Source organism: Sylvia atricapilla, chromosome 2 (genome assembly GCF_009819655.1).
Source record: "Sylvia atricapilla isolate bSylAtr1 chromosome 2, bSylAtr1.pri, whole genome shotgun sequence".
NCBI lineage: Eukaryota > Metazoa > Chordata > Aves > Passeriformes > Sylviidae > Sylvia > Sylvia atricapilla.
In genome coordinates, this window is record NC_089141.1 from 104161536 (window position 1) to 104175426 (window position 13891).

The window sequence follows — 13891 nt, forward strand, 5'->3', positions numbered from 1 at the left end:
CTCTGAAGACATGTTGCATAGTCCTAACACAGAAAGTACCCTCGAGTTCCCTTTTTTTGGAATGCTTTTTCACTCTTTTAAACCTCCATTGTGGTGGGCTCTACATTAGCAATCTGTGATCAGTTCACTCAGTGACTAATTTAAGTTAGTCCCCAAGAGCCTACTAGGCTGGGCACCATCCTAGCTGAGGCACCATTCCCTGCTACATCATCTTTTGCTGCATGTTCCCCAGTAATCAGCTCTGAACAACTGCTGTGAGATTTACCTGAATGTATTAGACAAAAAGGAAAACTGAACAGAAGGGAAGAAAGTAGAGAAGAACATCATACACATGGCATTTCTCAAACTGCTTTAAAAAAAAGGAAAGGAATAGTAGTTACCTTTTCTAGGTTTTTTGAAAAATAGTGTCATTACTTATTTTTCTGCACTGATCTGCTGCTTTTGGTGTTTCTTCACAGGATTACATATTATGAATCAGGCATGAAAAAAAGCCTGAGGTAGCTTTTGAAGTCCCAGTGAAACCCACTTGCAATAGTTAAACCTATGACATCTTACCTGTATTGTGTATGATAAAATACCAGAAACGTATTCCATGTGTGCCACTAGCAAATGTTACAGGTGAATTAAACCTCTGATTGAGGCTTTCTGGATCCTCTCTGGAAGAAGCTACATGGAAGAAAACAAATATTTTAACTATATAGACCAGAGAAGTAATTCAGTCAGAAAGAACTTTCATCATGGTTTTCACAAGTCTTTTGACTCTTTATCCATAACACAAGTCTGCCTAGTTTTCCTAAATGCCATATATCTGGGGTACAATGTGATACCCAGAGATTTTGAAGAGCCATCAAATCATAAAAATCCATTTGTGTGTTTTAGTGATTAAAATTTAGACCTCGTTATGTTTGCTGTAAGGGTGGTAAGACACTGGAGCAGGTTGTCCAGAGAAGTTGTGGATTCCCTCTTCCTAGAAGTGCTCTAAGTCAAGTTGGATGCAGCTGTGAGCAACTTGGTCTAGTGGAAGGTGTCCCAGCTTGTGTCGAAGGGGTGGTTGGATTAGATGATCTTAGAGATTCCTTCTAACTTAGCATGATTCTATGAATCCAATGTAGGAGCAGAAGGTATCATCTGTTGTTCATTTGACTCAGGAAATCTTTTTTTCTTCCTCTGATTCAGTAGCTTTTTGTCCTTCTGTGGAGGCCTTGTGTATTTCCTAAATATTAATACAACTGTTTTTATTGCTGAGAATTTAGAAGTATTAAATGAAGAGACAGACTTTGGACAGACTATTCCCAGCCCATGCATTACATAGAAAGATATGGCTATTACTACTGGGTAATAACTTTTACTTGCCTTTTTCTCGCCCTTTTCTCTCCTTAAAAGACCCAGAGCCATGTAACATAGTAACCACTGTACATAGCTGTTTGTGGAAAGAAATGTATTCTTTGCTATCAAAATGGAACACAAGAATGAAATATTTCTGAGGAACAATTCCTCAATCAATATAAGAATGAGTATTTTCTCATGAAAACTAGATTTTTCTATTCTCTCTAATTTTTGTCATCTGCAAAAATTGATACACTTCTGAGTTGATCTTTTCTTTCTCTAGTTCCTTGTAAAAACAACTTCACTGCTTGTGGGAGTGTTACAGATCTACATTTTAAGGCTCCATACAGGTTTGGGGGTTTTTGTTATCTTGTATTTGAGGTGACAGCTAATTTTCTCATTTCACTACCATGGCATGTAATGTACTTTGAACATTCAGAAAAAAGTCAGGTATTTAAACAGAAGCCAAGAGTATTTGTATGCAAAATGGGTTGTGGTGCTATTTTCTACACAGACTCTGCATTCCAGATTTCTTATCCACTGGGAAAGAGTTTAACTTGCTAGAAAATTGCATTTTCCAAAAAAAAAAAAAAAAAAACTTTACAGGCAAGTAACTTGTTTTATGGGGATTTAGATTTCTGCTCCTGGATTTACACAAAGATTGTGGCACCAAGTAGGATTTACGAAAGCATAGGAATTAAACAAAGGGGATTTTTAACATGTTTCTGAGAATTGACATGACAGTTGGGCTCCTAAGTATCTGCACTGTTTTTGGAAACTGGATGAAGGCTCCTGAATCCTTGTAGTAAGTTCTGTGCAGTGGCATGGAGCACAAACACTAGAAGCAGCATGGATTTGTTAGCAGTTCCTTCCCTTGCTCTCTAACTGAACTGAAATAGTGTTTTAGCCCAGACAGTGTCCTTACATGTCCTTTCTAATGGGGATCCTCTGTATGGCACTGAATAGTGCCTTGTGAACAAAATCTGAAGTAGATTAGAAAATTTTGACATGTTTAACTAGGCCCTTAGCTGAAAAAAGTTTGGAGTTTTCTTTACAGACAGTCAGTATATACACAACTAGGATGGATATTTTTAAGCACCAAGCATTAAATATGGTTGTGCAATCACCAGCTCTGGCAACATTTCTGCAGACCAAATGTTTATGATATCTCATCTGTTTGTTGCCAAGTAACCGTATGATATGTGCTAATATAACATCTGCCATATTGGGTTTGTAGAGAGAGCTTTATTTAAAGCTTGGCACATTAAATGGACAATATGTGTCAGATATCATTGTTCTCAGGCATGCTCTTCTCCCTCTCCTTTCATGGACTGCGTAACTTATTTTCGATTTTCATGTGCTATGGTAGACCTTGATTTCCTACCATGTTATGAACCAGAAAAGGTATGGAAACAAAAACTGCACAGCTGAGACTTCAGACAAAATTTGTATAGAGATAATGCAGACCTCAAATCCTCTGTGCCAGGGTGTTTGCTGTTATAATGGAAGGATCTGTACACACAGTATAGAACCAGGCACGACATCTGTATGATAACCTTTGGAGCTCTACAGTGCAATTTGCATGGCCTGTCCCCCATCCCACCTGCTGCATGGACACTGAGTACTCAGGATCCCTGCGGAATTCTCCAGGCTTTCTAAACCTGATTTTATGGTACAAATGTTGGATAAAAATATATATAATGAATGGAGACATGTTAGATATATTTTGATCCAATCATCTGCTCAGAATAGGATGAGAGAGGGCAGGCTGCTGAGGGTTATGTCCAGTTGGGTTTTAAATCTCCTGTGATGGAGACAGTAAAGTATCTCTGGGCAACCTGTTATTGTGGATGACCACCTGTGTAATGAATAATATTTTTCTTATGTTTAAGTGGAATTTCCTATGCTTTATTTTCCTGCACCATTGCCTCTTATCCTGTCCCTTACCCTGAGAAGAGTATGGTTCTCTTATCTTGACTTCACCCATCATAGTTTCTTAGACATGGGCAAGATCCCTCTGAGAGATCTCTTCTCCAGGCTGAGCAGTCTCAGCCCTCTTGATCTCTACTTGTCTGAGACACTCCAATCCCTTGGTCATCACTGTCCTTATTCCTGTGTGCTGATATCTGTCTTGTGTTGGAGGGTCCAGAGCTGGGCACAGCACTCCAGAGGTATCTCATCACAGTTGAGAACAGGCAAAGGATCACCTCTACCCTGGCCATGCTCTGCTTGGTTCAGCCCAGGGTGCTGCTGCTCTTACTGCTGTGAGAGCACAGTGCTGGCTCATGGCTAACCTGTGTTCTATGAACCCAAGGATCTTCCATGCCAATCTGATTTTCAGCTGCTCGGGTCCAGGCCTGTACTGGAGTTTGGGATTATTGCTCCCCTGGCAATTCACCTGGTTGATCTTCATGAAGTTCCTGCCAGAGTCAGACCATTTCTCCAGCCTGTCAAGGTTCCTCTGAGTGGCAGCAGCCCTGTTGGTCATCAACCATTCTTCCCAGTTCTGTTTCCATCATCCAGATCATTAAAGAAATGCTGATCCAGCACTGATCCATGTGGTACAGGCTGCCCCAAAAGCTCTGTGCTGCTGGTTGCAGCCCTCTTAGTCCAGCAGAGTTCACTCAGTTTTGAACCCATCTCCCTATACACATACAAAACCCATCGAGTTTGTCAGTGAGACAAAAGCCTTTCCTAAGTCCAGACAAACAGCATCAGCTGCTGTCTGCAGGTCCCCTGAGCCTATCATCTCATCCCTGAAGGCTAGCAGGTGGGTTAAGCACAATTTTACCTTTGTAAATCCATGCTGACTATTCTTGTTCTTGGTACTGGTTTTCAGGACTGTTTGTTTCATCATCTTCTTAGGGATCAAGGAAAGGCTGGCCATCCTATGTTGCCAAGATCCTCCTTCTAGCCTTTCTTGAAGATTAGGAGTGATATTTGCTTTCTTACAGTCCAAATTCTCTCAACTTAAATGCAAAACTCTTGTCTCAATGGAGTAGATAAAAAAAAAAAATCTGCCTGAGAGGACAGAAAAAAATGAGAAGTACAGAAACAAAATAAAAACCTTCTCATTGTTCTTGAAAATGGATTTTTTTCAGTTTTTAGGTCACAAGAAATGACACTACATCCCAATTCCTAGCTGAACAAAGACAGATTCAGAAGACTAAATCACTGAAATTACTTGGAGAACAAAATAATTGTTCTAATCTTACAAGTCTAAGACAGCAACTGAACAGAGAGAATGAGAGCAGGTCACCTTTTAAATCAGATGATTTTTAAATAGAGAAACAGGATTAAAAGGTTGAATACAAATCCTGAAAGAGAAAACTCTATGAAATATGTAAAATCTTTAATTGCAAGGCCTTTAAATGTCAGCTCACTGGAAGACTTGAAGTGGTAAGGGTGAATAGGGTCCTCTTCTCTTTACAAGGCCTCCTCAGAGGCTGAGAAATCTTACTTTGAAATGTCAGCATTATCAGCAGATTTGTACCAGATTTAATTATTTCAAAAAATAGAGTATCTAGAATTTGTCTTTAAAGGTCATGAGCTGGTGTATATCCAAGAACTATCTGCCCTAACTCCAAAAAAAGGAAAGAATAATAAAAACAAGGTAGGAACAAGTTTCCCACTATTACCATTCAATTCCTAAAATCATTGGATGATGCTGCCTTCAATACGGTACTTTAAATTGTGACTAAAAAATCTTCCTGGCAGAAAAACATCTGGAGATGCTGGTCAAGAGCAGCTGAACATGAGCCAGGTGTGCCCAGGGGCCAGGAAGGCCAGTGGCACCTGGCCTGGATCAGCAATGGTGTGGCAGCAGAACCTGGGCAGGGATTGTCCCCCTGTGCTGGGCACTGGTGAGGCCACACTCAAATCCTGTGTCCAGTTTTGGGCTCTCACTCCAAGAAAGGCATTGAGGGGCTGGAGGGAGTCCAGAGACCAAACATTGGAACAGGAGGTACTTATAAGACTGTAGGTATGACACTCAGGGATGTGTGCCCAAGTGGTTTTTTGGATTTATCCATGGTTTATTGTATTGGACAGTGCTGGGTTAACAGTTGGACTTGGGGATCTTAAAGGGCTTTTCCAGGTTTCCTTATGATTCAAATGATTCCGAAACATACTCCATTTCCTTAGGTCTGAAATCTAAATCTGGGACAGAGTATACAAATAATAGAAAAAAAGAAGAAACTATTGCTAAATTTCAGGGGGAATTTTAATGATGATGAAAATTTTGAGGACAAGAAATAGCAGTAAATACTTAAATTCAATGACAGCCGTGAAGATGGGCCTGAACAAGAAAATGTAGGTATCACTGAATAATGGGACTGTATAAATGAGAGATTCTTGCAGTCATCTGGAAAGAACGATAGATTTATTGTTAAAAAAATGTAATTTTTTTCTAGTCACAGAAGATACAACTTTATGATACTTCCATTCCCATATCTTCTGTGTTTTAAACTAGAGATAAAAGGAAGGAGAACAGGCTAATGATATAAGAAGTCAATCTAGGACGACATGCAGAGAAATTTTACTAGTGTATTGCAGAATGCTTGCTTGATGATAATGTCTTAGTCTGACTTTTCTTATAAGTTTACCTAAATCATTATTATTTATAGAACTCTGTTTTGTTTCATGAATATGACATCTTTTCAGGTAGCCCCATTGTTAAGAATATTGTGTGTTTCTGTTTGTTTCAAAAGCCTTATACAAGAGTTATAAACACACCACTTCCATAAAGACTCTTCTAAACAAAGTCATGAGCTAACATGAATATACAGGAGTAGATTCCCTGGCAGGTTCTAACTGCATTGCTGCTGATTAACATGCTGCTGAGTTGCTTCATTAAGGTGAAACATCAGAAGATCTGCTGGTGGAAATGTTCCTTGATACATCAATTAACTATTTTACTAACAAGAGATTATATTTTTGGTAAATGCACTGATAATATATAATCTGACTTTTTGTAGCAACAGCATTCCTTTTTTTTTTTTTCCCATATGACCTGATAACTCTAAGACCCAAGTGAAGGGAAAAGTTTAATAGTCTGTCCAGATTCACCAGATTTTAGCATGACATTATGTTGCTTCAGGAAGCAGTTTTGTAGAAAAACCAGTGGTGTAGTATAGAGAAACTTTAGGCAAAAGAGAAAAAATATTTTGGATATTTTAGATGCTTTAATATTTGGCTTTTTGTATTATGGGTCTCTTTTCTGTTTGTTCAGGGGTTTTTTGTGTGAGACAGAGAATCGTGTCACTATGTCACTATAATTAATTTTTTTTAAATCAAAGAATTCGAATATTTGCTTTATTCCTTTTTTTTTTATAAGATCAATATGTAAATCCTAAATATGGCACACAGAAAGAGACCAAGAGCCTACAAAGATGTTAAGCTGATATTTCACTCAGTAGTTTAACTACATATACTCTCATTCTTTTGTATCTCCAGACTGCATTAACATCTTCCATGGCAGCATTTTGATTATTTGTATTTTTTCCATGGAGATGATCTCTGGGAAATGTCACTGTGTGTTCAAAAAAACTAACATCTCCTCTGAATTCATAGGGATAGCACAAGTGTCACATCAGATTCAATTAGAGATGAGCAAATAATGAAAACCCCAACATCTGGCTGCATTTGCTCTTCTCCAGTATTCAGAGTGTTGTTAGTCTCAGGGGACTCACAGGCTTAAAACACTTGAAAAAGCTTCTTGGAAATATTTTTTCTGTCTTTTAGATTTCATTTTACAATGTCTCTTCTTAATATGCATCATGAAAACTTTTGCAACCTCTTTATTGAATACAGATTTAGCTGTTTCTGCACTTCCTTTTAGGAAGGGCTGTTATTCAGTTCAAAGCACTATAAAGGTTTTTTAAAAAATTCTTATTGAAAAAATTAAAGATTATAGCCAGTTGGGGAAAAAAAACATCAGAAGAAATGATTAGGTGTGAGAAATAAACACCATTTTCATTTATATGCCCAAAGCAGTAGGGGTGGGGAATTGTTTTGTTATTTCTTGGGGGTTTTAATGTGTGGTAAGGAGAAGACAATGACAAAGACATGAAATGAAAGGAGAGACATTTTTGTCTGGCAGTGCAAGATTTATGGGAACATTTCAGAAGATAAAAGCTGATCTTCAGTCAGTCATAGTGGAAACTAAGTCACATCAGACTGCTCATTTACTGTCTTATGCCTATGGCTTTACACACATACATATCTTCAGAATCTTTATATGTATCTGCCCCCAGTTTGAACTGCTTGATTCAGCATTCACACAGTGAGGCAGAATATTCTCACAGGGCTGCTGTACAATTCATGGCATATGTGACTTTAAATGATGCCCATGTGAATGAAAACTAATCTGAATGTAACTGAGAGCAGAGATTTAAGGTTGTTAGAAATCTCAAGCAGATATAAGAATCTCCTTCTTATGAAAGACCTTGCCATATATTTAGTCTTTAAAAGGCATTCATGTCTTACTGATAGATCTGAATACATGGGACTATACGTATGTAAGGAGAAATAAGGAAAAAAACCCAGCATCCTTGTGTTACTTTACTTTTTTTGCTCAGTTCACATTTAACACTGAGGAGTCTCAGAGTTCTCAGTATGAAAATTCATCTGGACAGTTACTGTGTAGATTAATGTTTGCAGCTTCAGGCTGGACATAATTAATTTAATTGCAGTCTACTGTAGAGTACTGCTACTGCATTTTCTTTTAAACGTTTCTATTAAAACAAAGAAACCAAACATTAAAGTATACATCAGAGTTTTTCAAGGCACTGCAATTATCAACTGGAATGCTATAGCTTTTCCTTCTATTATTATAATTACTTATGACTCCTGAATATGGCCATTGATGTCAACTTTTCATAACTGAGGACTTTGCAATGACAGTGCTTTATTTTCAGAGTCTCTCATGAAGTAGACACTTTAAAATAGCAAACTAAACCCAAAATTCATTTTAAAATTCACTCTAAAACTCATAGTTTTAAGTTCAAATCTTCTCCTCTGATGTTGGCGTAAGATAATCACGCTTTACAATATTGGATAAATGTTCAGATGAGGTAGTTGGAAGGGTGAGTGCACCCCATGCTCTTCACAGCCAGGCCCAGGGCAGCTCTGAGAGCAGATGGGGCAGGCAGCACTGCTAGGCACTGCCACAGAGTTATAAAATGGTTTGAGTTGGAAGGGGCTTTAGACATGATCTGGTTTTAACCCTAACCATGGATGCCATGGACATCCATCCATCTTCCACTAGACCAGGTTACTCAGGGCCCCATCCAGGCTGGCCTTGAACACTTCCAGGGTGGTGCATCCATGGATTCCGTGGGCAATTTATTCAGCTTTGTAGTCAGTCAAACCTCCTCTATATTCTCCTCAGATATCCCTCCCCTGACTGAAGTACCATGTCTTCATATTTATCTGCCTATGACAAAATTGGCACAACAAATATAGGAGAAAAAGAAACACAAGCTCAGAAAATTAGCAAGGAACTACATGGCAACAAGGACCTCTCTGAAGTTTCTAAACATAAAGCAAGAGATGGAGTTTTTTTGAACTGTGGGTTGAATTCAAAGAAACAGTGCTGGCTTCATAAAAAGAACTCCATGTCTCTGATGTGCTTTGATTTCAAAGTGTAGGAATATTTTCCCTTTGCATAGCAATGAATTCTTCCCCCTGTTTAATCCTGTGCTATAGTTACAATATCTTCCAGGGACAAGTCAGTAATTTTTTCTAAAAATGGTCTAAGTTCATAAACACAAGAGGTTTAATCTCATTGTGTTATCTCAAATCTCAGAAAGATCAGAAGGATTTTCATCCTCAAAATGTAATTTTTAGTTCAATAAAACATTTGAACCAGAAATGTTGTAAAAAATATATGTAACTCAGACTGGACAAGTAAGGCAACTATTCCTGTGAATTTTTGCTGGGAATACTGGCTTTCTGATTTGCAGATAATTCCACAAAACCCTGTCTTCCTCTAAGAAATTAATTCCTTTCGTAGTTATCTTCAAGGGAGAATCCAAGAGCACTTCATAAAACAGACATAAACCTAGATCTTTGGAATTATAATTTTTCTATCATAAAGCTCATGCATTTTAAGGCAGCTCCATTTTGATGTCCTGATTAGTGCTATTTTGATATACAGGTTGAATTAAGATTTCTTCGTTACATGTGCTAAAATATAACAGTTGGCTGGTATCCCCAAATAACAGTGTTTTGCACAGAGCAAGTGCATGTACAAATCATGTGACCACGTTCATCTAAAGCTAAAGCTAAAGCAGCGTAGGAAGAGGAGTATGGAAGTCAGTGGCTGATGTAAAAATATTATCTTCTGGCCAGTTTCCAGCAGGGTGACTGATAGTGGTGGCTCTCACTTTCATTACCGCAAGACAAATTCTTCAATATATTTTAAATGTACATCCAATCTGATAGACATGGAATGTGAATTTAGTCACTTTTTCTCTGAGCAGGATCAATATGTCTGCAGCTGACTGGTATCTCTGAAGTTGTATATTAATTTTTAATAAATCTTCGGAATTGGTTACTTCAGCTTTTTATTTTTTTAACTTTCGTTTACTTCAAGTTTGACACGTATTTGTTTTCAAACCATTCATCAGTGATGGTTCAGAAGTCGAACATAAGATGAGCTGTAAACTTGATTTATGATCAAATAGCTTTCTTTTAAAAGGAACTGACCTATCAATCCCTATTGTTTTTAAAGAGGAATATACCAATTTTGATTAAGTGTGTCTGGGATAATGTTCTTGACTCTTAATTAGGGGGGTGCAAGGGTGGTGAAAAACAAAAGAAAAAAAAAGTGAGAAAGAAAGAGAAAGAAAAAAATCAAGAGGGAGGAAGGGAGAAATGAATCCATGCATCAGTAGATAATAATATCCAGGAACTCCAGTTCTTGCCAAGAGACCTAAGAATTCCCTCATGCAAGAATAGGAATCCAAGCACTCTGTTCCTCCTGTATGACAGCTATGTTGACGAGGACTACCTGGTGGGAAGAGGATCTTGTCTTTATATTTTTAAACATATTCAAAAGAATTTTTGTTCTTTGCATAAAGCACAGAACAGGAAGTACTTTCAGATTGTGGATATTTTTGTAGGACATGAAAATTATTGCCTTCCTGCATCTATTTATATAAAAAAATATAAAAGGTATTTAACTTATTTAAGAGACCAGACATAGTCGTGAATTGTAAAATTTTGTTAGGTTCTTGCTATTTAGTAAAAGTTTAGGAAGAAAGGATTAAATTATGCTTCTGCTGTTTTATTTAGTAGATAACTGTGGCTCAATATATCCATCTGAAAATATTGATTTTGAATAGCCTCACATATGGCCTAGTTAAGAAGTCATTCACCATGATTTTAAGGACATGAAAAAGATTGTAGGGGACACATAGGTCTACTCCGGAGTTTCTAAACTAAATGAGCATTGCAGTAGCTCTGTGTTGTCCACTGATGCTGCTATCTGTGGAGAGTGAACACTTGAGAGGCATAGAGGCAGCTAGAGAAATTCCCTCCTCCGCATAAGTCCACTAGGATTAATATTCCAGAACGTATTTGCACACATTTTTAGGCTAAGAAATGAATCAAATACCAGACAATACAGGCCCTGATTGACAGAGGAAAACCTTCAGATCACCTTGGAAAATTAAACATTATAAGCACATATAGTTATTAAAATTCTTTTCCTTGCCTATATAACTCATATTCACAGTATTTCCCAACAGTCTAAAGCTCTGGAATGCAGAGTACCCAAGGATACTTTTACTTTTCTGGACAGGTGAACGAGTTTGCCCTGGGAAATATGATTTCTTATGGGACAGACATACAATAGTGCACTCCCAGCAAAATGAGAGAAATGGGTGACAAAAGAGAGAGACGCTCCATCAGGAAGCCCTGAAAAGTTGGAGAAAATCATGGAGTCTAATAAAGGCAAAGGTTTTGTCTTGGTCTAGAAGTGAAATAATCCTGTGCAGCAGAAGAGAACCTGGGATTGACTGAGTAGGAAAAAACTTTTCATGGATGGTCCTGTTAGCCCAGGTGGACAATAAGCCGAGCATGAGGAGGTGAAGTCCAACTGCATAGCTCTTGGCAAGAATTTAGCCAGCATGTGCAGGAGGGTGATCCTTCCCAGTCTTGTAGTGTCTGTGAGGCCACACCTGGGACAATGAAAAGTTTTCAGCTCCTTGCTGTTCAAAAAGACAGATGTACTGAACCAAGTCCAGCACAGGGCCACTGGGTGGTTGGCAGCTGGAACACCTGAAGTGGTGAAACTGCATCCAAAAAGACATTCAAAATGTGACTGGATGAGGTCCTGACAACCTGCTCTATTGGACCTGCTTCCAAAAGGAGGTGGGATCATTCGGCTTCCAAAGGATCCTTCCAGCCTACATGCTTCTGTGATTCTGATGCACCAGTTATGTGCCTAATTTATTATTTTCAGTAGCATCTTGTTTGTTAAATTATGTATTAAATCTCATTAATTAAACCTGGCATGAATTTCATAACAACTTCATACTTCTGTTGAAGTATGATTTGTCTCCACCAATCCTGGGCCTATTAATTTAAAAATAGAAAACTTCTTAGAGGCCTAAGATACAGGATCATAAAAGTAATGTTGATCTTTGCTTAAACTGATAAAAATGCTGGTTTCTAATCTACTTGTTCATTGCATTCAAATAAACTCCACAAGTTACTATATCTTTACTAACAATGAGGGAACTTTGCTCACAGTTTCAAAACAAATTTAGAACAACAGTGACTCAGAAGATATTATCTGATGAATAGTAATTGAGTTGAGAATGACAGAACTGCAAAACTAAATTTAAATTCATAAAGAATGTTTAAAAAATGGCAATGTGTTGAGGAATTATGAACCTTTACAGAAAAGTTAAGAAATGGAAATGACTAATTCTACAGTTTAAGAAGAAAATATATTTGGAATCCTTTTCTCTTCCACCCACTTTAGCCTTCAAGAAAAAAAAAAAAAAAAAAAAAAAAAAAAAAAAAAAAAAAGAGAGAGAGAGAGACAAAAGAAAAGAATTAACATTGGTGTCAAGAGAAGTAACAAGCAAGAGATGATGCCAAAAATCTTTCACAACTGCAGCTCTCTCCAAAGCCTGTAGTGCAGAATGATTTCCCATAGAGACTAGGAGCTGTAAGAAGAATGAGCTGAGGGAAGGTTTGTGGACCAAGTACCCATCTTTTACCACTCCACTGAATTTTGATTTGTCTGATGGGTTAACACCTCTAATACCAGCTGAGTGGGTTTATGCTTTTATCATACAAAGGATAATCTCTGTAAAGCAGAAACACGAGTTGGTAATGGTTCCATTCTTTAATTGTTGTAAAGTTGAAATTAATGTTGTACCTTTTGAAGTTATTTAAAAGTTTAAAGTTGTTATTTTACTAAACGACCAGAGGAAACATAGTGAAGAGAATGCAAATAAACTACTCCTGCTATTCCACTGACAGGAGATGAGTGTGTTTAGTAGATTAAGCCCATACACATATGGGTATGTGTGTGTCAGTAAGAAAAGGAGCATTGATTTTGACAAGCTGAAGGGAACAAATATTCTAGAGCTATATCAAAATGTCAAATGTATTTTAAATCTGCGACAGCCCATAATCTGTGTTGAAAACTGAAGTATGAATTGATGTTGAAAAGCCGAATATCAAAATGTTGCAGGTAACTAGAAAAGTTGGAAATTTCCCATGAATATTTACTATCAGTATTAAAGGGAAAAAAATCATTCTTTTTTTTCATATGGCATGCACTCATCTGTCAGACATAGTAAAGTAACTTGCTAACAACAACAAAAGTGGTAATAATCAATGTCACTTCTATGAATTAAGCAGACAGATGTTAAATTCAGTAGAACAGCATGTTTTATGTACATGCATGGTTTGAACACACTTCAACAACCTTCAGAAGGTTTTTGACCACCACAAAACTCTTTCTATTCCATTATTGCCTAAGTCTACTAATATTATTTCAAGGTAGACCAAAAGGGGAAAGGGAAGCCATTGTATTAGGAATCTTGGCATTATTTCTTTCTATCTATTCCTTGGACTTTGCAAACTAAGCCTTTTTCTAGTACTCCAGAAAGTTTCAGTGTTGGGAATATATTTTCAAATAAAATTTTCATCAAATAGTCAAAATTGTTTAGTCAGAATAGTTTATGTTGTCTTTTAATGATTATACCTTATAGAAAAGTAATTAAATATCACAGCAAACTATGAAATTCTGGATAATATTTAGAAAAAGAGAAATTTCAATTTCAGTGCATTTTTTTGGAGGGGGTGGTTTTGATTGGTTTGTTTTGGGGTTTTTGCTGGTAAGTTTTTTTTTTTGGGTTTGTTTTTTTTGTTTGTGTTTTTTTCTGTTTGTTTGTTTTTGGTTTTTTTTTTTGGGTTTTTTTTTTGGTTGTTGTTGTTGCTTGGTTGTTTGGGGTTTTTTTGTGGGAGTTTAAAGAGATTACATTTTAATACAAGGGCCTTTAATTTTGGAGCTATATTTAGTGTCTAAACAAAAACATTT

The 13891-nt window shown here is 37.2% G+C and overlaps 1 protein-coding gene across 1 annotated transcript in view; it reads left to right on the forward strand.

The window, feature by feature from the left end:
* IL1RAPL1 (interleukin 1 receptor accessory protein like 1) overlaps positions 1-13891 on the forward strand; it is a 306788-nt gene that overhangs the window by 134866 nt on the left and 158031 nt on the right. The window lies entirely within an intron of this gene.